This window comes from Cavia porcellus, unplaced genomic scaffold (genome assembly GCF_034190915.1).
Source record: "Cavia porcellus strain 051 isolate PalLab524CR breed Dunkin Hartley unplaced genomic scaffold, mCavPor4.1 scaffold_27, whole genome shotgun sequence".
Lineage (NCBI taxonomy): Eukaryota > Metazoa > Chordata > Mammalia > Rodentia > Caviidae > Cavia > Cavia porcellus.
The window spans coordinates 26102580-26126121 of NW_026947510.1; the positions used below are offsets into that span (position 1 = coordinate 26102580).

The 23542-nt window shown below is 40.1% G+C and overlaps 1 long non-coding RNA gene across 2 annotated transcripts in view; it reads right to left on the minus strand.

Moving 5' to 3' along the window:
- Positions 1-4526: 4526 nt before the first annotated feature.
- Positions 4527-23542, minus strand: part of LOC134473527 (uncharacterized) — a 47865-nt gene continuing 28849 nt past the window's right edge. For both annotated transcript variants that reach the window (XR_010043813.1, XR_010043812.1), the window contains exons 3-5: positions 19661-19743; positions 11952-12113; positions 4527-6335 (exon numbers count right to left, since the gene is read on the minus strand). This is a non-coding gene — a long non-coding RNA (uncharacterized LOC134473527). The remainder of the gene's footprint in view (positions 6336-11951; positions 12114-19660; positions 19744-23542) is intronic.

The window sequence follows — 23542 nt, forward strand, 5'->3', positions numbered from 1 at the left end:
ATCAAAATTGTATTGTTTTAATATATGTCTCTCAAATCAATGATGCTGAAACTTTTTATGTATTTATTTCCTATTCATACTTCTCCATCTGAAAAATGTATATTCTTCTCAGATGCCAATTTTTGGACTGTGTCTTTAAATTTGAGTATCTGTTTTTTTGTGAGTTTTTCTTATATTCCAGATATTAGCTCTGTGATGTAAAGCTGGAAAAAAATTTTTCCTCTCTGTGGGTTGTTTCTTTTCTCTGCTGTTTTTTCTTTTTCCCTACAAAGACTTTAAAACCTTAATTGAAAGCTAGTCACTGAAGGTACACTGACCATGTGATATTTGTTCCAAGGGCAGCAACAGGAATCATATTTCATCAGGCAAGACAGAACAGAGCTCTCAGTGTTCCATTATGGGCATTCAACTGTCCCAAACCACAATTTCCCACAATGGAAATGTAGAACGGCAAAATAAATAAAATCTTTGTGGAAACAGAGATAACAGAAGTCAAATTGACATCCCTGAAAATAATTGACAGTCCTTAGGTACACGTGTGGATTTTCCATTGACCTAATACAACAACTTCTATTATGCAAATTAGATTCACATGTTTTTGTAATTCAAAATGAACACTTCTACATATATCATCACTTGTATCTGAATGTACTCTACAAAATCCAATTGTGATAAACCAGCTCAAAGCTAGAGTTTTCAAGTCCCTTATTGAAAGCTGCTAGCTTTAGCCCCACCCAGAACAGCCCCTTTAAGTTTACTTTCAGCTTGACAGCTTGAGAAGTGAAGGGAACTCAGAAGTGGCTTGTGTGAGGAAGCTGCATTGCTCATCACAGTTACACGAAACCTTGTGTGTGTCACTATCTCCAAGAAGGACAGCAAATAATTGGAGCTGATCCAGTACCATAAGCATACCTTAAAGTTATGTTTTCAATATTTTGAAACAAAAGTTCGAGGTTGTTGAACTCTTTTCTGTTTTAGTAAAGCAGTAGGGAACAAGGCATTATGAGTTATTGAAAAGAGATTCATGAATTACACTTGGTTTCTTTGCCACTGTTTCATCCTATGCTGTGCTCAGCACAGGATGCATTTAGCTATTTCTGTCACATGACAGCCATGGTGAGAGAAAAGAAATATACTATATCATCCAGTTTGGTCACTTTCAGTGGTATTTCAAAATAGTTATTTTAGAAATTAGTATTCTTCAGCTGACATTTTTTGGGACATTTCCAAGCCTGATCAGACTACTTCTGTTTGAAAGAGAGTTGAGGGCTGGGTTTTTAGCTCAGCAGCATAAGCACCTGCCTTACAAGCACTTGATCAGGAGGTCGGTCCCTGGTACCAAAAAAAAAAAAAAAAAAAATAGAAAAGGAAAAAGAAAAAGGAAAAGAAAATGAAAGAGAGTTGCACAAACTGGGAGAAATTAAAGAATGCAAATGTTTTAGATGAAAACAACTATATAATTTGTGCTGAACTTCATGAACTAACCAGCAAATTGTATATGATGATTTTGTCAAATGGAAAGTGCTTCCCACATTCGGATTTAGACTAAAGTACTATCATCAGTGTGAAGGTCTCTCCAATGCTATAAGATATGACTAAGAAATGATTATGAGTGCAAAATAATAAACTTGAATATATGGATGCTTAGAGGGGGGAAATCACTACCTTTTTGGATTCTACATTTAGTACATGATAGAAAGCAGTTGGTGAAAAAAAAAGCAGTGGGTGATGAAGACACAGACAGAGATATACTCCAAAGGCTTCCTCCAGAGATCCATTTGCTCTTGCAAGACTTTACCTCTTACTAACACATGTGCTGCTGAAAAATTCTTTTGAGTTAGTATTTTTTCAGATGCAATAAGTGGAATTCAACTCAATTTGCCATAGAAATTAACAAATTTGATGCTGTTTTTTAATTTGGTACAACTTACTCTTAGTTTTCTAAACTTTCTAATAGGAATAGTTATAAGCATTATGTGTAAGAAAATGCAGCAATTACTGTTTCTTTAAAATCTTTTTGATCCTTGATATAGACATAGAATATTTATATCAATAATCCATATCTCTTGGAAGTCTTTCATATAAAATAGTGGAAATCACATGAATAAAGTGTTCCCCTGTGGAGTCTTACTAATTTATTCACTTCCTGATATATTCTTTTTCTTCAAGCTTACTCCAGGACACAACCTTCCCTCTTTCATGCTGAGGCCTCACCTTTCTAAGAGTTTACATTCATATTTGCAGCACACAACAGATCACTACTCTCATATGTACTACTTATCCATCTGTGATTTATCCATGAAACTTGATTTGACATATTCCATACCACACAGTTCTGCTTCTCTAAATGTATTTTGCCACACTTTCATTAATCAAGTTGTCAATTCATGAAAGGTGCAATCTTTAGGACTATCTCCTTTTATTTGTTGAACTCTACATTCCTTACACAAGTTTAAGTATTGAAATTAAGTTAAAAATTAAATGAAATGAAAGTTCATCATGCCATTAATCTATTCTTGGACAAGCTACAACATACACATATGTGTGTTAAAAGAACAAGTCCCTCTTCTTTTATTTAAGTGTAACTTTTCATATATTTTTGAGTCTGAAGTTTTAAGATGGTGAATTAATGTCTTCCAGAACTCACTTAATTCTCTGAAAACGGAACCTCATCAAAAGATAGGTAGCTGCTTACTAAAGTAAGTGGTGATAAACTCAACAGAAGAGTGAAATGAACTTGCTGAAACCTAGAGATTTTCCATAATGGAAGAATGAGAGAAACAGAGATGCCCAAACCAAGTGCAAGATATAACAGAGTAAGGGGTACACCCACTCAAGCAGTTATTGGTGAAATGATGACAGTTCCGTAAATTGAACTAGTATAATATTCAGAACCATCCAGAAACATATTGTAAACAACTAAAAGTCATGGGAACTGCATAGCATGCCAAATTAAGAGTGTTCTCTGCCCTTTTCCATGCTTGCTCAGGAAGCTGTAACTGGAAGTCATTTTAGATGGGTCACACTGAGGCAGAGGAAAAATAACCTGATATCCCTGAAAGTCAATTTCTGATTTTTCTGCCATGGCTGAGCCAAACACGATTATGTTACCCTTAGACACTCTTGACGTTAATTGCTCTGCTTTAGCAATTTTTGAATAGTGTACTATCCCTGGATGCCATACTATAAATATACTCTGAATGACTGATTCCTTGTAATCTTCCTGTATAAGGTCTGTGTATGGTCATCTACCCATGATAGAAATTCTGACAGTACTCATGTGTTGTAGTTAATCATTTTGTAACTTGGGTAAGAAATATCCAACTATGATTTAGCATAGTTCTGGGTATGACTGAATGGATTTACTGAAAATAGAATGTCCAAATTGGTAATCAGTAATATTGATGGGAATTAAAATAAGAATAGACAGAGAAGTAGGTCTTTGGACCAAGAATGAACTTCCTCAGGCAGCATGGAATGTAGCCCACTCTCTCCTAAAGAGAGATATAATTAAAAAAGAAAGAAAGAGGTATAATTAATCATTACTAAATCCTGAGGTTCAAGGAAATTTTAACATAAATCAATCAGTTTTTTCTAAGAGCACCACTTCCTTTATACCCTACATGTTGTAAACCCTCAAAAGCCTGAGTACCTATTGGTCATTTTAAATCCACAGAGCCATTTGTGATAGGTGACCATAGCTTATGTATTATTATCTCTGAATTGAATAGCTGTCCTGGCCTGCAGGTAAGTCCACGGAGACCCTATAGGGGGAGTGGTGAGGGAAGTGGAGTGGAGAGGGAACAAGAGATGAAAGGAATAGAGACAAGTCAGAAGTCTGATAAAGTCTCATTTATTCAAGGAAAAAGGAACAAATATATAGGGTATTGGGGAAGAGGCTGGGTTCTGACATGTCAGCAGATAACTTAGCAACAGCGGGAAGTTCTAATGAAGTGGGCAGGGGGCTATAGGGTAATTTGGGTCTCCTCTGTGAGGGCCCATAAATCAGATTAATTAGCATGTTTGCTGAATGGGCTGAACCATAGGGAGATGTGACAGGCTAGATGAGGAAAGATAGAAACTTAACTACTAAATAGAAACTTAAATTTAAGATGCCTGTTGTCTTTTTAATATAAGATGATGGCCAATTGCAGGGTTTCCCACAGGCCCCCTTTTACTTTAAAATATAAGTGGCTTATAAGAGGCTGCATCCTTGAGGAGACTGTGCTTGTCTTGGATCAGGACTCTTTCACATGGGTCCAATTTTGTCTTACCCGTCATTGGAGGCAGGGCAGCATCAGGCCCAGCTTCTCTCTTAGGCGGCAGGTGGTTAGCACCTGTGAGGTCCAGTTTCCCATCTCTGACTATCTAGTCTATCTCACCAAGGTAAGAGAAATGGAGTGGGCAGCATGCTTTCACAAAGTATTATCATAATACAGTTTTGCAGCTCCATGTAATTTTCTCTATCAGCTACTTCAAATCTGTGGTAATGGACCTGTATAGATTACATTTTTATGGCATCCACCTGTTGTTTGACAAAAGCCATCAATTTATTAAAAAGAAAAGGGTCTAATGAAAGTAAAATTAACAGTGCTAGCAATGGTCTGAGCAAGGGAAGGAGATAAGGCAGGATTCCATTCCAGGCACTCCAGAGAGGGTTTTCAAATAGCTTTCTTTTCCTTTTTACCAGAACTTCTTGCAGTTTCTTAATTTTGTCTTGAACAATGCCAGACTTGTTTGCATAGAAGCAGCAGCATTCCTGCAATGCCAAACAGATCCCTCCCTGCTCTGCTGTTAGGAGGTCTAACGCTCTTTTGTTTTGAAGAGCTACCTCAGCTAATGAATCTACTTGATCTTGAATGTCCTGAATAGTACTAGACAATGCCTGAACATCATCAATAAGCTGATTGAAAAGTTTGTTGTTTAATGCACTGTGACTCCTAGTCCTGTAGTACCTGTTTTTAGGGCTCCTGAAATCCCTAGTCCTATCAGCATGGGAATAAACTGCACTGCTCTCTTGGTAAGGCCTGCAATGTAATCAAGACTGGGAATGGGAACAGGCTCAACTCCAGATATAACATCTATGTCAGGTAGTAGGGTAGCCATGACACAAAACCCTGTCCAATTGGCAGGCAGAAATGTGAAAGCCATGTTTCCTCCACAGACAAATACATGTCCCCTAGTCATGCAAAGAGGGGTAGTCTAGTCAATTATAGAACAGCAGTTAGTGAAGTTCACAAACCCAACATCAATGTCAGAGGTATCGTCATGAAAACTTCCTTGAAAGCAGGGAGAATCTCTGAAACCTACAGGCTGCATTGTGAAGGGGAGGCTGGCACTACAGTTAAGATTTACAAAGTTATGTGGGACAGAATCTGAGGTAATAGCAAGGGAAATGGGTGTGCCTAGGGTCACACCCATTGTCTGCACAGCCAACAGTCTTTAGCCAAATCAGGGTTAGAAACTTTAAGGGCTATATAAGTGGCTTCTATGATATCTAAGGTCTGGGTATCTAGCTCTACACATCTCAACTTGGGGAGAGCCAGTGAATGATAATTTATCTTGGGGAACTTTTGTTCTATAATTTGCTCTATGGATTTTTGTACTTGAAGTTTTCTAACCTTGTCTTGGGTCCACCACCATCTGAAAAATGTACTGGGGCTAACTTGCTCCAGTACACCGGGCTACTAATTGCACTGCTGCATGAGGCCTGGGCACATTTTGAATTTCCAAGGACCTGTGGGATGCCGGGCCCCTTGCCCTCAAAACTTCCAGCATTAGGTCTCTGAAACACAGCAGTGAAATAAATCTTATTGTCTTTTCCCATGCACTCCTGCACTGAGTCATAGCAGGAAGAATGCATCTCCATTTTGTAAGGACATATTTCAGGGCATGGCCCCAGGTGGCCATTGACACTAGGTATCACACGATACCCAGTTTTCATAATGATACCTCTGACATTGATGTTGGGTTTGTGAACTTCACAACTCCTCCATACTCTTCCATACCTCCAACTTTGGCACATTCTGCCTGTGACAGTTGGGTGGGCAGTAAGGTATGCTATCTTGTCTCCACAATCTGTCTGTTGAGAATATGTGTATACTTTGGTATTGCCTATTTGTGTACCATAAGATTGGCTGTATCTCCCATGACATGCAAAGCAAGGCCTTTGTTATATTTATCATGGGTAAAACATCCCCTGCAGTCACAGGGGTTATCATACAATTGCTTTAATATTTGTTCTTTGCTTTTTGGAGGTCAAAGGCGCTATGTGAGGTCTGCAGTAGGGCCATAAAAATTCCCAGTGGTAGGATCCAGATTTTCAATTTCATCATCTGAAAAACAAGAGATGGTAAGAATTTCTCAGGGGGCATTATCATCCCTGGAGTCATCCATAATATTATCCTCATTTGGTTACACTTGATCTATTTGTTTAACCAATCTTTCTGATAACCATCTTGCAGATTTCATCTCTTTAGAATATATGCATACTGATCCCTGTCCCCAGATAAGGACTGGCTCTGGACCATGTCATGAGTTAGTCAGGGAGTTTCTCCATAGTACAGAAGCAAATTGCTTTTGTGTTTCAGTATGCCAAAAATGGGTGGCTGCTGATTGTCCAGTGGCATACAAATTTAAAAAATTAGGAATGAATAAGGCATGAGATAGAATATTTTTAGGTGACCCCCTTGTGGGGGTACCATTCCCCCTTTTTTATTTTATCAACTGTGAGTTTTAAGGAGAGATGTGCCCTTTCAACTATGCCTTGACCTTGAGGGTTATAAGGTATACCTTTTATATGATGAATATTAAAATGTTGACAGAAATGGGTGAAAGTAGAACTGGCATAGCCTGGGCCGTTACCAGTTTTTAACTGCTGTGGGCATCCCAAAACTGATAAGGTATTTAACATGTGGCTAAAAACATGTTTGGTGACTTTGCCAGTCTGGGGAGAGGCATAAATGAAACCGCTAAAGATATCTATAGTTACATGAACATATTTAAGGTTGCCAAACTCAAGAATGTGGGTGACATCCATTTGCCATAGTGCATTGGGAATAAGTCCTCTAGGATTAACTCCAAGGTGTGGAACTGGGAGGTGTGTGACACAGAAGGGGCAATTTTTTACTATCTGTCTGGTTGGTTCTCTAGGGATCTTGTGCATAAGCCAGAGGGTTTGGGCATTGAGATGGTGTAATTGATGACTTTTTTGTGCTGAAGTAACATTGTCATAGTAATCATTGGAGCTAATATTAAAGTACAAAGAAGAGCTTGTGCTTGTGATTGAGTGGCCAGGCCTGCTGCATGATTACTATTGGCCAGAGATCCTGGTAACCCAGAGTGAGCACGTTGATGTCCGATAAAAAAAGGGCACATTCTTTTTATAATAAGCATCTGTATTTGCCTAAACAGATCTCCAGTATGGGAGGCATTTTTTATTTGACCAGCTGTTTCTAGCAGGGGCACAGAGTGTGCAATATAAGCACTGTCAGTATATAAATTTATAGGCTGATTGGGAAATGCGGAAAGGGCTGCAGTGACATCATGCAACTCTGTGATCTGGGCTGATGTACTGTTTGTTTGGAAGGATAAAATTTGGTTTTGAAAAACATAGGCTGCTAAGCCAGTTGAGGAGCCATCAGTAAATACTAATAAAGCATTTTTTAATGGTTTGAATATCGTGACCATAGGGAAGATAAATGCATGCCTATTGGCAAATTTGATAAGCTTGTCTGGGGGATAATGGTTGTCTATAAACCCTGTGTAGGAGGCAAGGGCAATGGACCAGAATTCAGTTGTTTGCATGAGCCAATCAATCTATTCTTTGGTATAAGGCAGTATGATAATATCTGGCTCCTTACCAAAATAACATTTTCCTAGTTTTCTTCCCAAGACAATGAGGGTAGATGTAGCCTGATAATAGGGTTCAATGACCTTTTTAAGTGTTGCTGGCAAATGAACCCACATTAATGTTGTTGTCTGCCAGAAGACAGCGATTAGAGAGAGAGTAGTCTTGCATATGATAAATTTTAAGGGTTTATCATAATCTATAAAGGTAATGGTCTGGGATCAAATGGCCTGCTCAACAGCATGTATTGCCTGCTTTCCTTCTGGGTAGAGTTTGCAAGGGAATATAAGGTCAGGATTACCATGTAAGATATCATAGAGGGGTTTTAATTCACTCTTACTAATTTTTAAGTAGGGCATGAGCCAGTTAATATCCTCAAGAAGTTTTTGAAAATCATTTAAAGTCTGAAGTTTATCTAGCCTCAGCTGTATCTTCTGAGAAGAAATCTGAGATTCCCTCATCTGAAAACCCAACTATGTATATGGTTCGGTGAGCTGAAGTTTGTCAGGGGCTATCTCAAGTCCTTTAATCCTGTAAGGGAGCCTGTAACGCATCATAGCATCTTAAAACACTTTCCCCATTTTTTCCATCTATCAAGATGTCACTCATATAATGAATGAGATATATTTCTGGCCAGTGGTCTCTCACAGAATGTATTGCTGAAGCAACAAAAAACTGGCATAGGGTAGGACTATTTGCCCTTCCTTGTGGGAGGACCCACCATTGGAATCTTTGCATGAGTGCTCTAAAATTAATGACTGGCCAGCTAAAAGCAAAGCATTTTTGATCATCTAGATGTAGGGAGACAATAAAAAAGTAATCCCTGAGATCTATGATAATTTTAAAATAGCAACAGGTATAGCAACAGGCAAAGGGAGGCCTGGCTGTAAGGCTCCCATAATGACCATAGTCTTATTTACTGCTGTAAGGTCTTGTAGCAATCGCCATTTCCCTGATTTCTTTTTAATGTCAAAGATGGGAGTATTCCATGGGGAATTACTAGGAACTATATGGCCTGCTTCAAGCTGTTCCTGCACCAGCTGTTGTGCAGCCACTAACTTTTCAGAGGTGAGAGGTCATTGATCAACCCATACAGGCTCTTCTGACAGCCACGTGATTTTCTGTGCATGGATCACAGGAGTCAATGGCCCCTACAGAAAATAGCCCAAACCGGCTCAGTCTGTCTTTGGTATAGTCTCCATGGGCTCTGTCATTCCTGTATTATTTTTTCCATACCAGGTGAATATCCACTATTTAAAATTTGAACAGTGACAATGATATTTGGGCTACCCATAATTAGCCCATTTGTGCCAGTAGATCTCTACCCCAAAGATTTATTGGTAATCCAGCTATGACATATAGTTGTATTGTGCCTTGATTGCCCTCTCTGTCCTTCTAGGTCAGGAGTTTTGAAGTTCTCTCTGGGTTTTGGCTTTGACCTATGCCTTTTAAATGAGTCATGGTAATATCTATGGGCCAAGTCAGAGGCCAGTCTTCCTTTCTTATAATAGTGACATCTGCGCCTGTATATATAAGGCCAGAGAATTTTTTACCATCCAGCCATAATGACATAAGGGATTTCTGAGTGAAAATTGCTTCTGCCCATTAGACATCTGAAGATCCAGATCCTTTATCACCTTGATGTTAGGAGGTTATTTTATTAGGGGTTTGAATTAGAGGCAAGAGTACTAACTGAGCGAACCTTTGTCCATTAGTGATAGTAGTAATGTATTTAGGTGAGGATGCCATGACCTTTATTTCTCCAGAATAATCATTATCAACTATGCCTGGAAAAACCTGTAGTCCATTAAGCATTGTGCTGCTGTGCCCTATTATAAGGCCAAATGTATTCTTTGGTAAGGGCCCAAAAATTTCTGTAGGGAGGGCCTGGACCTCCATCTCAGGGGTTAGTACTGTGTGGAACTGAGGTCCAATCCTGCACTCCCTGTTGTGGCTCTAGAGAGGTCTGAAATGGATTGCTGTTTGCTGGAACAAAGCTGACCCCCCCAAAGATTTGTTTGGGTTTGGGGGCCTGAGGCTGGCCCAGATTCCCATTTCCCTGCAATGGAGGCAACTCTTTTTCATTAACATCCCTTTTAGATTTGCATTTGTTAGCTCAATGCTACCCTCTCCTACATCTTGGGCATAATCCTGGTGCTCTCGCTTTTGCATTGACATTGGAATCTCTATTTTCTGGAGTCTTTTTTGCAGTTCTTTGCAAAATGACCCGTTTTTCTGCAGGTAAAACATTTTTGTTTATGCTTTTGAGATAAGAATTGTTTTAATTATAAACCCTTGCAAGGCAGCAGCCATAGCAAGGCCTTGCTGGTAAGCAGTTCCAATGTCAGAGCAAAGTTGTATATATCCTGTCAGGTCAGTTTTGTTTTTATGAGGTCTAATAGCAGCCTGACAGGCTGCATTAGCATTTTCAAAAACTAATTGCTTTACAAAATCTATGCCTGCATCAGCTTAGTCAAAGATTCAGCAAGTAGCAGTAACCAAATGATCAACAAATTCTGAGAAAGGTTCATCAGGCTCTTGCTTAATGCTTGTGAGAGTGGAACTCACATGGCCCTTTGAAGACAGTTTATTCCATGCTCAAGGAGCTGCCATTTGAATTTGAGTGAAAAGCACTGGATTGAACTGCATTTGTGCATTTTTATCTGCATCCGTGCCTTCTCCTGATAACATATCAAATGGGCTATCTCCTGATAACATATCATCGCTGGCTTATGCATTGCACCTGGCAGTCTCTGCAATTCTCTCTATATATTCTGATTTCCACAAAAGATAGTCCCCTTTTGATAAGGTTGCTTGGGCCAATCCTTGCCAATGTATAGGTATAAGCCAATTGTCTGCCAAGGAATCCAAGACAGCAAGGGTATATGGGGCTGTGGCCCCATACTGTGCCACTGCTGCTTTCAAATCTTAACTGTTTGAAGTTGAAGCCAGTGTAGTTGTGGACAGGCTGATCTTCTGCATTCCTTGTTTCAGTCACCGGGAAAACATCTAGCTCCAAATACGGCATCAAGCCAGGAGGTAAACTTAGAAATCATGCCCCCCACCGTGTGTGTGTGTGTGTGTCTGTGTGTGTGTGTGTGTGTGTGTGTGTGTGTGTGTGTCTGTGTGTGTGTGAGCAGGAGAAATCCCAGAGGAAATTCTGGGGTTTGTTTCACTATTTACTTTGGACTTCACTATTTTTAGCCTTTCTAATTGGGCTATTAAATCCTGAACTTCTTTCTCTAGTTCAATCTGTTTTTTAAAAGCTCAATTTGGTCTCTTAATTGATTTCTAGGATCAAAAGTTAAACATACCAAAGCAGGAGCAGTGGGACTGTTACAATATGGGGGAGGGCGTGCAGTGAAGGCCATGCTAAGGGCTTTGTCTGCGCTGGCCATTTGGGGTGTGGGGTGGAGCTGCAGGGTGCTAAGTCTTGAGGGGTTGGGTGATAATTGGGCAATTATGACTATGGTATTTTGCGGCCTCTTCTGCTAAACTATCCCAATCCACATCAACATCCTCTATTTTAGCCTCTAAAGGTAGGTCAGGGTAAAGTTTGCTTTTTGGCTGGGCTGGCTCTAGGTCATAGAGATTGGGTTTTTTGCCTTGAAAGCATATCAGTCTTGTCTGCCTCCCTTTGTCTTTGTTCTCCAAAGCACCTTTTATCTCCTCACTATCACTATCAAATGACATGAGATCATCCTTTTTGTTAGGTCTCTCGGTCCCTTCAGTTTGTTCAGTTTTGCCTTTAAGATTTTCTCCTTTTAATATATTTTCACCCTTTTGAACAACATTAGCAACTATTGGGTCACTTTGTCTCTGAGACAAGATTTCATCTATTAAACCCCAGTAAGAAATGTCAGTTACTGGGACCTTTTCAGGTCCAAAAACATCATAATAATCTTTAAGTGTGGATTCCATTGTTTGGAATCGATCGTCCCTTCAATAGGAAACCAGGGAAAAACTTCCTTTATAAAATCAAAATATTGACATAACTGCTTAATTTTAACCTTTACTTACTGTGCCTTTAAAGCCTTTCCTAAATTTACAACAAAAATCTCATGCTGGCTCATTTCTTGTTCCATAATCTCTCTTCACTTACCAAGGTTTAGCAGCATGGCAGGCTCCCATGTTGCCAGGTCCTCTATTTCCTTTTCTTTTTTCTACTTTGGGCCCACAAATAGCTTCCCTCACGAAGTCCCCCATTCTCAGGTCCCACATTGGGGATCTTCTTGTCCTGGCCTGCGGGAAGGCCATGGAGATCCTATAGGGGGGGTGGGGATGAGAGGGAACAAGAGATGCAAGGAGTAGAAACAAGTCAGAAGTCCAATCAAGTCTCCCTTATTCAAGGAAAAAGTAACAAATATATAGGGTATTGGGGTAGGGCCTGAGTTCTGACACATCAGCAGCTAACTTAGCAACAGCAGGAAGTTCTAAGGAGGCCGAGGCTGGGGTGAGGGAGCATAGGGTAATTTGAGTCTCCTGCTCAGGGGCCCATGAATCAAGATAATGAGCATGCTTGCTGTATGGGCCAAATGACAGGGAGATGTGACAGGCTAGGTGAGGAAAGATAGAAACTTAACTACTAAATAGAAACTTAACATTAAAATGCCCATTATTTTTTAACATAAAATGATGGACAATTGCAGGATTTCCCACAAATAGTTATGTGGGCACCCACTCAGGACTTCTCCAGGAAAACCAGGAGCTTTTTTTCTTTCTATTATTCACAACAAAAACTCTCCTAATCTCCTCTTTTGTCATGTGGGACCATCAGCTCAGTACACACAGTCAGAGCTGCTAGCATTACATATCACTGCCCCAAAGAGAGCACCCTGAAGGTGGAACTGGTAGCACTAAAGTCTGCTGATTTGAAAGCAGTCAGGAGCTGGACCTCCTAACAGTGAAGAAAGGAAGCAGCAAAATGTGATGTGTCACAATTGACAATTAATTTCTCTAGTTGTCATATGCAGCATAAGAGAGCTGCATTCATGCCAGCATCTGCCTGCTTTGAAGGCAAGTATGGAGATTGTCTTAGTTACTTTTCTCTAGTTGATGAGGCAAAATACCTGAGAGTGCAAGTTAAGGAAGGAAAAGTTCACTTAGGTTTCAGTACGTGATCAGCTAGCTCAAAGGCAAGGTGACATAGCACAGGGACAACAGTTCAAAGTGGCAGAAGACAGCAAATGCAGCAAGAGCAAAAAGGGGAAAGAGCAAGCTTCTTTTTGTGCCCTATACTGTAAGCAGGCTGCCACCCTCTTAGGCAGGTGTATGTAGCACTCACACTATCTCTGTGACCTCATCTTGCACAGGATGAGGATGTTTAAAAACCAAGGACCCTGGTGCCCTGCTGCACTGCTTAGTTAAACCTCTAAACTTCTCAAGTTGACACAGTGTATATCCCATTGCAATTCACCTCTTGTCAATTTGGCAATCAGACACACTTCTTTAAACTGGTCTCCAGATTCAAAGACATGCTTATGCTGATCATTTCACAACTTGAACAGCACAACACAGGCTTAACAATAATTAGGAACCAGTATGAAGTCTATCCACATTATATTACATAATAACCATAGCATTTCATTTCTGTCTCCTGAAAGATTCATGCACATCCCTTTATGCAAGAGATACTTAGTCCTTTTAGCACTGCTAAAAAGTTCAATCCCAAGTCTTCTCTGAGATATAAGGGCCAACTTTTAGCTGCAAGCTTCTGTAGAAATAAAAATCAAGTTAAATACTTCTAACATGCAATGACAAAAGATAGACATTTTCATTCTGAAAAGTACAAACAGGAGGATCAAACAAAGGATTAGATCAAAGCAAGTCCAAAATCCATCAAGGCAAATATAGAGTCCTATAATTCCATGTCCAACATCTGAGGCAATCTGTGGTACATCATGAGCTCCAAAGAGTTTTCATTGCTCCTCCTCTGAGCACTTCTGGTGCTTGTAGCTCCCATGGCTTCTCTCTTAGGCATGCTTTGCTCTCTCCTTTCAGCTTCATTAGATGAGTCATGTTCCTGGCTTTTCCAAACTCCTGGGGTCTCCACTGCACCTTTTGCTTCATACTCTACCCTCTCAGGGGCACACTACTGAGATTCAGGATGAAAGCCTTCTTAACACCATAATTCTTGCATTCTGCATGCAACTATCAAATACACATGATAATGTAAAGGGTCTGCTGTCAGCTGGAGCAGTAGCCAGGCTTTCCTCTCTCTTGGCTGTAGGAACCTGTTATCTGGGTCACTAGGCACTGTGAATCCAATTCTGAGGAACAATTCTATGCTCCCAGGATGCTGGAACACGGTGCTTTGTGACTTTCTTCTCAATGCAATATCTTTCACTTTTGCTGTCTTGAGGTTACAAAGGGTGGGAATTTACTGCTTCCTGTGATGCCCCAGGTCATCTTTTCCATTGTCCCTATCCTTTGTAGCAACAGAGATATTCTCTGCTCCATCTTTGCAATTCACAGATTTACTGAAATTACCTTTGTGGCCTAACATAACATTTTAAATCATCCCACTAGGGTATTTGCTCTTGATTTGCAGCACAAATATAGCTAAAAGCGCTCAACAATAGTCATGCCAACACCGAAAGTCTGACTGCCATGAAGTTTCTTTTGCCAGATTAATTTGTCTACCATGCTTAATTACAATCTCAGGCAAATTCTCTGGACATGGGCACAATGCAGATAAATTATATGCCAAGCCTTAACACACATCACCTGGAGGCCAAAATCAAATGCAATTCTTCTTCCCACCAGAATACTCCCAAGCCTAATCTTTACTGGCAGGATTCCTATCAGCCTTCTGATCTTAGGAACCCTGACCATAATCTCCCATACAGAATAGCCTAAGGCATTCTAACTCTACTCTCTCAGAAAACATTTCCAAAGCTTTCCAAATGATTTCCACAAGCCATTCCCAGAGGCTTTTGAACCACATGGCCAGATACAGCCAGAAAAATCATTTCACTTCTCAGATAAGAAATTCTGTGTTGTTGTGGTTGATACATTGTGTCAACTGGAGAAATCTAAATGCTTAGGTAAATAATTCAACAGCTCTACATCCTTAGGTGTGGAAGACAAGTCCTTACTGATCAATATTATTCATAGTGTCAGATTGGGAAATTCAGTTTAACTAAGCAACTCAGAAAGTCACTTGAGTCCTCACTTTGGAAACACCCTGAGCCTGTACAAAAGGAGAACAGGGAGATGATATGAGTGCTACATCCTCCCTGGAGTGGTAGTAGCCTACCTACAGTATAAGGGAGGAAAAGAGGTTTACTCCCGCCTCTTGGTCTTGCTGATTTTACCTAGGGTTTTCACTGTCATGCACATTCTAAGAATTCTATGTTGTGGAAACTGGACTGCTATGTGGACCAACATAGTGGCCCTTTCATTTGAAATTGGTTACTCAGGAAAACTGCTTTGAGAGTAAGGTGGATTCAGCAGCTGTGTGTGATTCTGCAGTTAAACTCTGTTTAGAGAATGACACAAGCTCAAGCATAATAGTTAATAAAACTTACAAGTCTGCTTAAAAAAACAAATTCCTATCTTCTAATGCACTTAAAGGTAGATTGAGATACTACTCTCTGTGACTGTCACATTTTTTACTCAAGTTCAAACTCCAAGTATTTGTAACACCTGGAACACATATTTCACTTTGATTGTCTATGAGGTATATGCAGGAGGTCAATTACCAGTACACTGGGTCATCCCCTATAATATAGTCTGTTGTGCCTACTTTGTTCAAGCACCATGAAATCTAGTCATCAAAAATATCACTAGCAATTACATGATAATATTAAAAGTTTGCAGTCTTATGGGGCTTTATGGGACCTTGGACTTCTCCAGCTGCCCAAGGATACATGTGGCCCACTGATAGTGGGTTGGACATGCCAGATTTTAACAGGTGACTTTCATCAGAATTTCTGTAATATTTACTACCCAGTGTCTAGCAATTGCTTCACTTTTCCAGTTATATTTGAAGATTCTTTCCTAATATTTTGCTTACATCCATCTATATGCTGTTTTCAAGGGATTCAAAAGATTCCATAGTACCACTGCACAATGACTGACTCCAGTATTTTCCAACTTTTATAATGTGGCATAGTTCCAGGTTTTCTGGTGATGCTATTATCCCAGCTTACTCATCAGGGCACCCTGCATTTTCCTAACTCATGCTTGCTGAGTTCTGTTGTTCTATGAGGAGTCAGTTTACTGACGTTACTGACTAACAAATTCTGTAATGTGTCAGTTCTGTCAGGAGATAAAAGTATGTAAAAATTTCCTTTTCATCTGCAGAATACAATTATCAGAAGAACATCTGACATTACTTTCCAAGCAAAGGTGTGCTCAGCTCCTTCCTCATTGTCTCCTCCATCGATTATGAATCACATTTTCAGTCTGCTTCCTGTTTCAGGACCCTTCCAGCCCCCACCATGCCCCTGATTCCCCTGTTTCAGAAGCTGTGATAGTTGAGGCGCAGTAGGCCCTTGTCACCCTTGTCATATGTGCTTCACCTTCCAGACATGGACAATAAATTAGATGCACTGTGTTTTGTCATTACTCCATGGGCTGAAGTAAAAGTGTCTGATGAATACCTGCCAATTCCTACCTCCACAGAACCTGCTGTGAGACCCATTACCATCCTCTGAAATAGTTTTCCCCAAAGATCTCCAGCCAAGTCTGTTTCTAGCCATAATGACTTCAAAGTAAACATGCCATGCAAATAACAGAAACAGCACAAAGCAAGAACCTTTAGAAAAAATGATTTTATATTGTTTTCAAAAATCTGATGCTAGTTTAGTCCCTTTTTAATCTAATCTAGGAGAGTTGCTAATCAGCATGGTTTGACCAGGATGAGTCAGAGCAGCAACACCTCAGATGTATTCTGTATCATATTTCATGAAAAGGAATTTCTGCCAGTACTCATGACAAAGGTCCCATGTTAATATTCATCAGCAAATGGATAATTAGGGTGGCCTTCAATGCTATAATTAGAAAAAATGTATAATATGGTCTTCATCAGTTTACTTCTATGACAGTAAATTAGTAATATTTAAGCATATTCAAACACTGAAAGTTAACCATTTTTTACTGACTGCTTAAAAAATCTGTCATTTGTTCTTTATGAACATATGTTAACAGAAAACTATGCTTAAATCATAAAAATTTCAAATTTTATTTTCTGCACATAGGAGAATACAGAATCAAACACACACACACACACACACACACACACACACACACACTCCTATATATTATTCAGAGCCAAAAAAGCAAATAAATTCCTTTTGATTTTGAATTCTCAGTGAAAGCAGAGAATCAATATGTAATGTTTACTGCAAGTCTAAGTCCAAATATTGATCAGCACAACAAATATTTGAGGGTGCACAATCTACTGCTAGCATTTTTGTTACAGGCAACTGAGCTAGTCAGAAATATTATAGGTAGTCATACAGGGCTAGATCCTTGAAGAAGACCACATAGAGGATCTTGGAGGGGACACATACCTCTTGTTGTGGACCAGATGTCAAAACACAAGGAAAACCAAATGCAAGTACACCCTTAAGTATAATCCTTAAGGATTAAATCTGGATCACTTTGAGAAGCCAGGAGTCACCATCCAAATCCCCTATAGGAGGAGTCACTGACATGACTCACTTCTCCATTTGTCCATGATTTGGTCAATTTTACTTTACTGATAGAATTTTCAACATGGATATAAAGATAAGAAATATGAAATAAAAGTGGCATTTATTTTAAGAATGTGAGAGAGACTCCATGACCTCTGGGGTCTGGCATTCTCTCTGCCAGACACGTGATGTGGGGGCATAAATATAGCTTAGGTTTGGGGTGGTGCCTAAGGGGCATTACTGGTGCATAGATAGGCCATTGGAATTAATTTCATGCCACAGGTAAATTGCTTAGGGGAGGGGAAGATGACCCCAAAATAGAGCCTCTTGGTTCTACCTTCCAGCCTCCCACCTCTGCAGCTTTTCATCCAGGGCAAAATCCTTTCTCTTACAATTAAACTTACTGGTGGACCATAGTTCATTCCCATATGCCTTGCAAGTTACAACTTTCCCAGCTATAGACCAACTTTAGACCTCCTCACTTCATGATTTTACTATATAAAAATCCTGAGAAAATACAGATTCTTTGGCAACCCACCCAGGACCTCCTTTGTCTCTCTCTCATACAGAAGCTTTCCTTCTTACAATAAACATGTCTTCTCTTAACCTCCATTGTTTCTAAAATTCATTCTTTGATTTTAGAGAACATGAACTCATTTTGGACATATAGTAGGTCAGGAGTTTCATTCCCCTATACCACTTTGACTTCTCTTTTTTCTTATTCAGTTTTGATTTCCCCATAATTCATCATAAATACCATACTTGGTTAGAATCGGGAATGTCAAAATGTCATTTACAACACAAACATTCACCCTAGAGGCTCTTAGATTGTATATTTTAAAAACAACACAAGCTATAAAGTGACAAAAATTATATTCATTAAAATATTTAATAATGAGCAAGAATTATTGATTGATTGCTACTCTGTGTCTCTTTAACATATATTGCTACCTTATCTTTCCATGTTTTTTATACTACTAACAATATTAGTAATGATAGCAAAGTATCTGCTGATTGTGGATAACCTGCAATTGTAGACTGTCTAATCCCCTTTCAAATATTATGACATGTGTTTCCACTAGGAGTTACAATTTCTACACTGTGAGTGGATACATATTCCCTGTTTGCTCTCATTCATAATGCATAGCCAATATCAGAATATCAAGCCATAGAGCATGAAGGAATAGCAAAGTTATTTTGATGACTGAAATCTTCAGCAATGCAGTTTTAATACACTTCTGTTGGTTTGGAATTTCTCATCTAAAATCTTCTTTATCCTCTGCACTGCATATTTTAGACACAGGAAATGTTCTGCTGACTACAAAAAGGGAAGCTTTCTGAGAGATAAATACAGTGTTCTGACCAAACACACACTGATAAAGATGAGAGAAACTTGAAACTGAAAAACAACATGGCAACATATGTGTTGTACTAAAATGCTGAAAAAATAAAATAGTTAATTAAAAGATAATTATTTGCAAAAATAGGTAGTTAAAAAGATAGTTATTAGCAGTATTGTCATTCTGTGCTGAGCTCATTAACCAGTAACCATGCTCCAACCACACAGTTATAGATTAATTGACTGTGTGGTCATGTTATTCTGTGTGCATCATCCCTGAGTAAGCTGTTTGCTGTCTCAAACTTTGTTCCACTTGTAAGAGACAAATGATGTTGTGTCAACCAATGTTCCCTTTATGAGAGACAAATGTTTCTGGAATTGGCAGACCAAGGGCTATTAATTGGCTAACCACCCACTGTGAAATGTCTCTGACCTCAAGCAAAAGGGAACAAAGGCCCACCTTGTTTCTGTTTCTCATAACTATGTACTTAATGATCAATGAGCTTATCATAAATGAACTATAAAAATCAGTCAAAATTCTAACTCAGTCACACAGCTTTGCGAATTTCATCTGCATTGTGTTGCTGCGCCAGCTAAAATAAAAGCGCTTTTTAAAAAAATGATGTTGTCGGGGCTGGGGATTTAGCTCAGCGGCATAAGTGCCTGCCTTGCAAGCAGGCAGTCGTGAGTTCAATCCCTGGTACCGATAAAAACAAAAAAGACCAAAAAAAAAAAACAAAAAACAAAAAACAAAAATGCTGTTGTCTTGCCCCGTTTTTCATCTCAAGGCCTTTTTGGGGGACTACAACAGTATGCTTCAAAATTACTTACAACTCAGCAGGAAGATATCTCAAGTTTCTGTTCAGGCCATCTATCACTTTCATGTCCTCAGAAGTCAATTGAAATTCGAAGACCTACAACACAAGAAGTAAGCTTTCAGTGTACTTAGAATACACGTTTGCAAGCATTGAAAGTTTAAGTGAATGGTGCAGAGGAATTATTTAAAATATGTGATACATCCAAAATGTATTAAAGACATGTAGTGTGACACAGCTTACCAAGGAATATCTGGAGAAAATTAAATAGAAGTTTCTTATTTTTTAAAGAGACATAAAGGAATGTATTAAGCAGAAATTGAAAAGTGTACAAAGAAATAGAGTGCAGTACTGCATGAGAGAAAGGCACATAATGCCTCAAATTCTTAAATATTTATATTTTTCTCAAGAGAGCGGGGCTGTATAGAAAAATCTATATTAGGACCTACTTTATGGAAAAAGAAGAAAAAGAATGGCTTACCCACAGAAACATAAAAAGGCTATTCATAAGTGAAAAAGTTAATCTATTCACAGGTAAGAATATGGAAAGGGACTATATGCATTAAAAAAATTGTCCAGGCTTACTGTGTATCAGGAAAAAATAGAACAAACAAATAACAACAACAGAAACCCTGGCCTGTCTTGAACCTGCCATCTTTATGTTTAAAATTATGATGTTCTTTGTAACCTTTCTGGGAGTGGCTACCTTTATTCTGTCCTACTTCATCCCACCCCCAGAGTTTTATATCCTTTATTGTTCAGAGATGGAAAAGAAGGTGAGTGTGAGGGAGCACTCCTGAAATTCTTGGACTCAGGCAACTGAGGCAGGAGGATCACGGCAAGCTAAAGACAATCCTGGTCCTCTAAGCAGTGAATTCAAAGCCACCCTCACCTACACATTGAAACATTATTTCAGAAAGTCTAAAAGGGAAGCAAGAAAGAAGGGAAGAAGGAAGAAAGAAAAGAATAATGGGAGAGAGGGAGGGAAAGAGAGAGAATGCTGAAGATCTATTTTGTTGTTGCTGCTTCAGGATGAGGAGGGGTGTGAGCCTGGCCTAAGCAGCGATCAGAAGTTTCACCCTCACTGAACTAAAAAAGACAAACGTGTCTTTGCGTGTGTTTCTGGAGCTTCTATTTTTTGATCAGTAATTATCTTTTTATAGCCCAGAAAAGAGGGCATGAGTATTTGGAAACTGTAAAACTCGCCAGTGGAAACATCTTCAGAGAAGCACGCAAGGAAAACATTCAACATATTTTGAAAAACTTGCAGAATGTGAGAATATATCTGAAAGAGTTTTGGCCCAGACAGGACACTGTAGCCAGTAAAGCCCCAGGCGGAACCAAGGAACTCCATCTCCCACACCCCTAGGAATTTACCTGTGACTGTACCTTCCCCACCCCTAGGAATTTACCTCTGGTGCCAAACTAGTGCCAGTGGAATACCCGTGCATCACTAATGCCTCTTAGGTTCCACCCCAAACCTAGGCTACTTATATGCCCCCACTCCACGTGTTCCACAGAGAGATTGCCGACTCCAGGGGAAGGTGCTGCACCCCAGAGGATCAGGCCTGTCTCCCTGCATTCTCAAAATAAAGGTCATTTATATTTCATACTTCTTATCTTTTCAGCCACCGCCTTCCCCCACAGCAACGGCAGACAAGAGATTCTTGGGGCCCTCCCAGTTTGAGTCCCCTGCCGTTCAGGACCAGGACCAGACCACATCCTGCATTAATTCCAAACTTCTACACTTGGGAGCTGTAAACTTGTCACCGCTGGTTTGCAAACAACACTGACCCAATTTACCCCAGGTGAGCAACCCCCAGAGATTGCCACTGGGCCAGGCCCCAGGCAGGTTTTCTCCCCCTTTCCGTGGGCTCCAGTGATGGTCTCATGTCCTGAGATAGCCCAAGGCAGAGTTTTCCTGGGCCAGCCTGTGTCCACACTGGAGACTTTCACATCCTTCAGAGTTTTTTAAGTTCTCATGGGCAGAACAGTTACTAAAACCCACGAGATATCCACTTGTATACTGGTGACTGCCAATTATTATGAGGTTTGGAAACATATAATACCGATTGGTCTAAAATAAGTAAAAAGTGATGACTTACACTTAGTAGACCATGGTCCATTGCCTCATCTGGCTATAACTCCATGGGCCAGACCCCACACCAGATTTTATCTTGGGGACCACTTCCTGTCACCCCCCAAAAGAGCCATACCTATCTATGACTTATCACACGGACGACAAGTTTACAAAACTCTCTATCTTTAAGCCTTTGTTTTGAGAATGTGTGTCCTTTCCCACCAGCATCCCCTTTTGTTTCCTCACTGCCTCCTCCTCCCTCCCCACTGCTGTGTACACTGACCCATTCCTCGAGGAGAAGGCAGAGGTGTGTCTAAACAGTGTTGAGAGATATGCACGGGCTGCTTTAAGCTCTCATGCCGCGCTCCAGCCCAAAACAGTGTTAAGAGATACAAGTGGACTGCTTTAAACTGTCACGCCACACCCCAACTCCACGTGGTATCTTGGCTCTCATGCCACACTCTGGGTCTGAGGGGGTTGGCTCTAACACCATGCCCTAATCCACACACCCCACGAGCAGTTTTGGCTCCATGTGGCAGCTCAGTTCTGTGTCAGTCTGCCAGCGTGTAAGGTCTCAGCTTCACGCCACATCCCAAATCCACCTCCCAGCTCTGGCCCCGTGTGCTGGGTGCCCACCATTGCCACTGCTGCTGCCTTTGTCACCTCTGCCTTGCGTGTGTTTCTGGGGGCAGTCCCACCCCGCCTCACAGGCTATGCCCTGGGCTCACCCCACCTTTACTCTGTGTGTGCCACCCCCACCCTGGAGCGCCCCACCCAGGCTCAGAGTTCCATCCTGCTTTAGGTGCTGTGTGTCTCCCAAATAAGCATATCTCCCAAACAAAAGCACCAGACCACAAACACAGATAAACAGCAGCTCTGCAGCTCGGCTCAGAGATGCTATTTTTTTACATTCTCAGACCATTTAATCAAGGTTAAATAAGCCAACAATAGACAAGACTTTGGCTGATAAATGGAAAAGTGGCCACCTAGTAATTTTACCAGCCTTGTTTATCAATTAAAGCCTTCAACAATCTCCTAAATGTTTAACAACCAAAATTAAGAGGTAATTATAAATTCCTTTTGCTGGGAACCACTAGCTCTTTTCCAAGACAAGGATTATATGATATATGCAAAACAACAAGACCAAAAGTGTGGCAGAAGCCAAACTTAAACCTTTCCCAGCCTATCTGCCTGCCCTGGGTCAGCCCTCCACCAAGCCATAATTAACTATATTCAACTGATATTAAATAACACCGTAGCTGATTTCTCTCCTAAATAAAAAGGTAAAAATTAATTAAACAGGCCATCCTCCAAAAATCAGATGGCATTAGACATTTTAATAACATAAAGAAATATTTATATATGACATAAATTACATGTCAGTTCCTAAAATTCTCTAGACCTCTCCTCCTTATGAGAAGCCATTACTAAATTTATAAATACCCTGTTGATTATATTTAACTCTTGCATACTTACTGAATTCTACAGATACTTTCTAATGTAGTCCAAATCCCAAACAAAAAGGCAAAACTTGACCTTCAAACCTGTAGAGACCTTAATATGGTTCTTCATATTTTCAACAACAGAGATAACACTTGTGACACTTGGAGTTCTGAGACAGGTAAACTGACACAAAGTGGAGCTTCCTGGGCCCCCCATGGACCATGCATCAAATGCAGCAGAAGATGTTGGGCAAGACAGTGCCCCATCCTGGCATTCCTTTGAGACCTTACCCCAGGGTTACTAAACTGTTCTAGCCACCAGATAGTGGGTAAGCCATCCTAACTTCTAGCCCTCACAGGAAATGCCAACACTGCC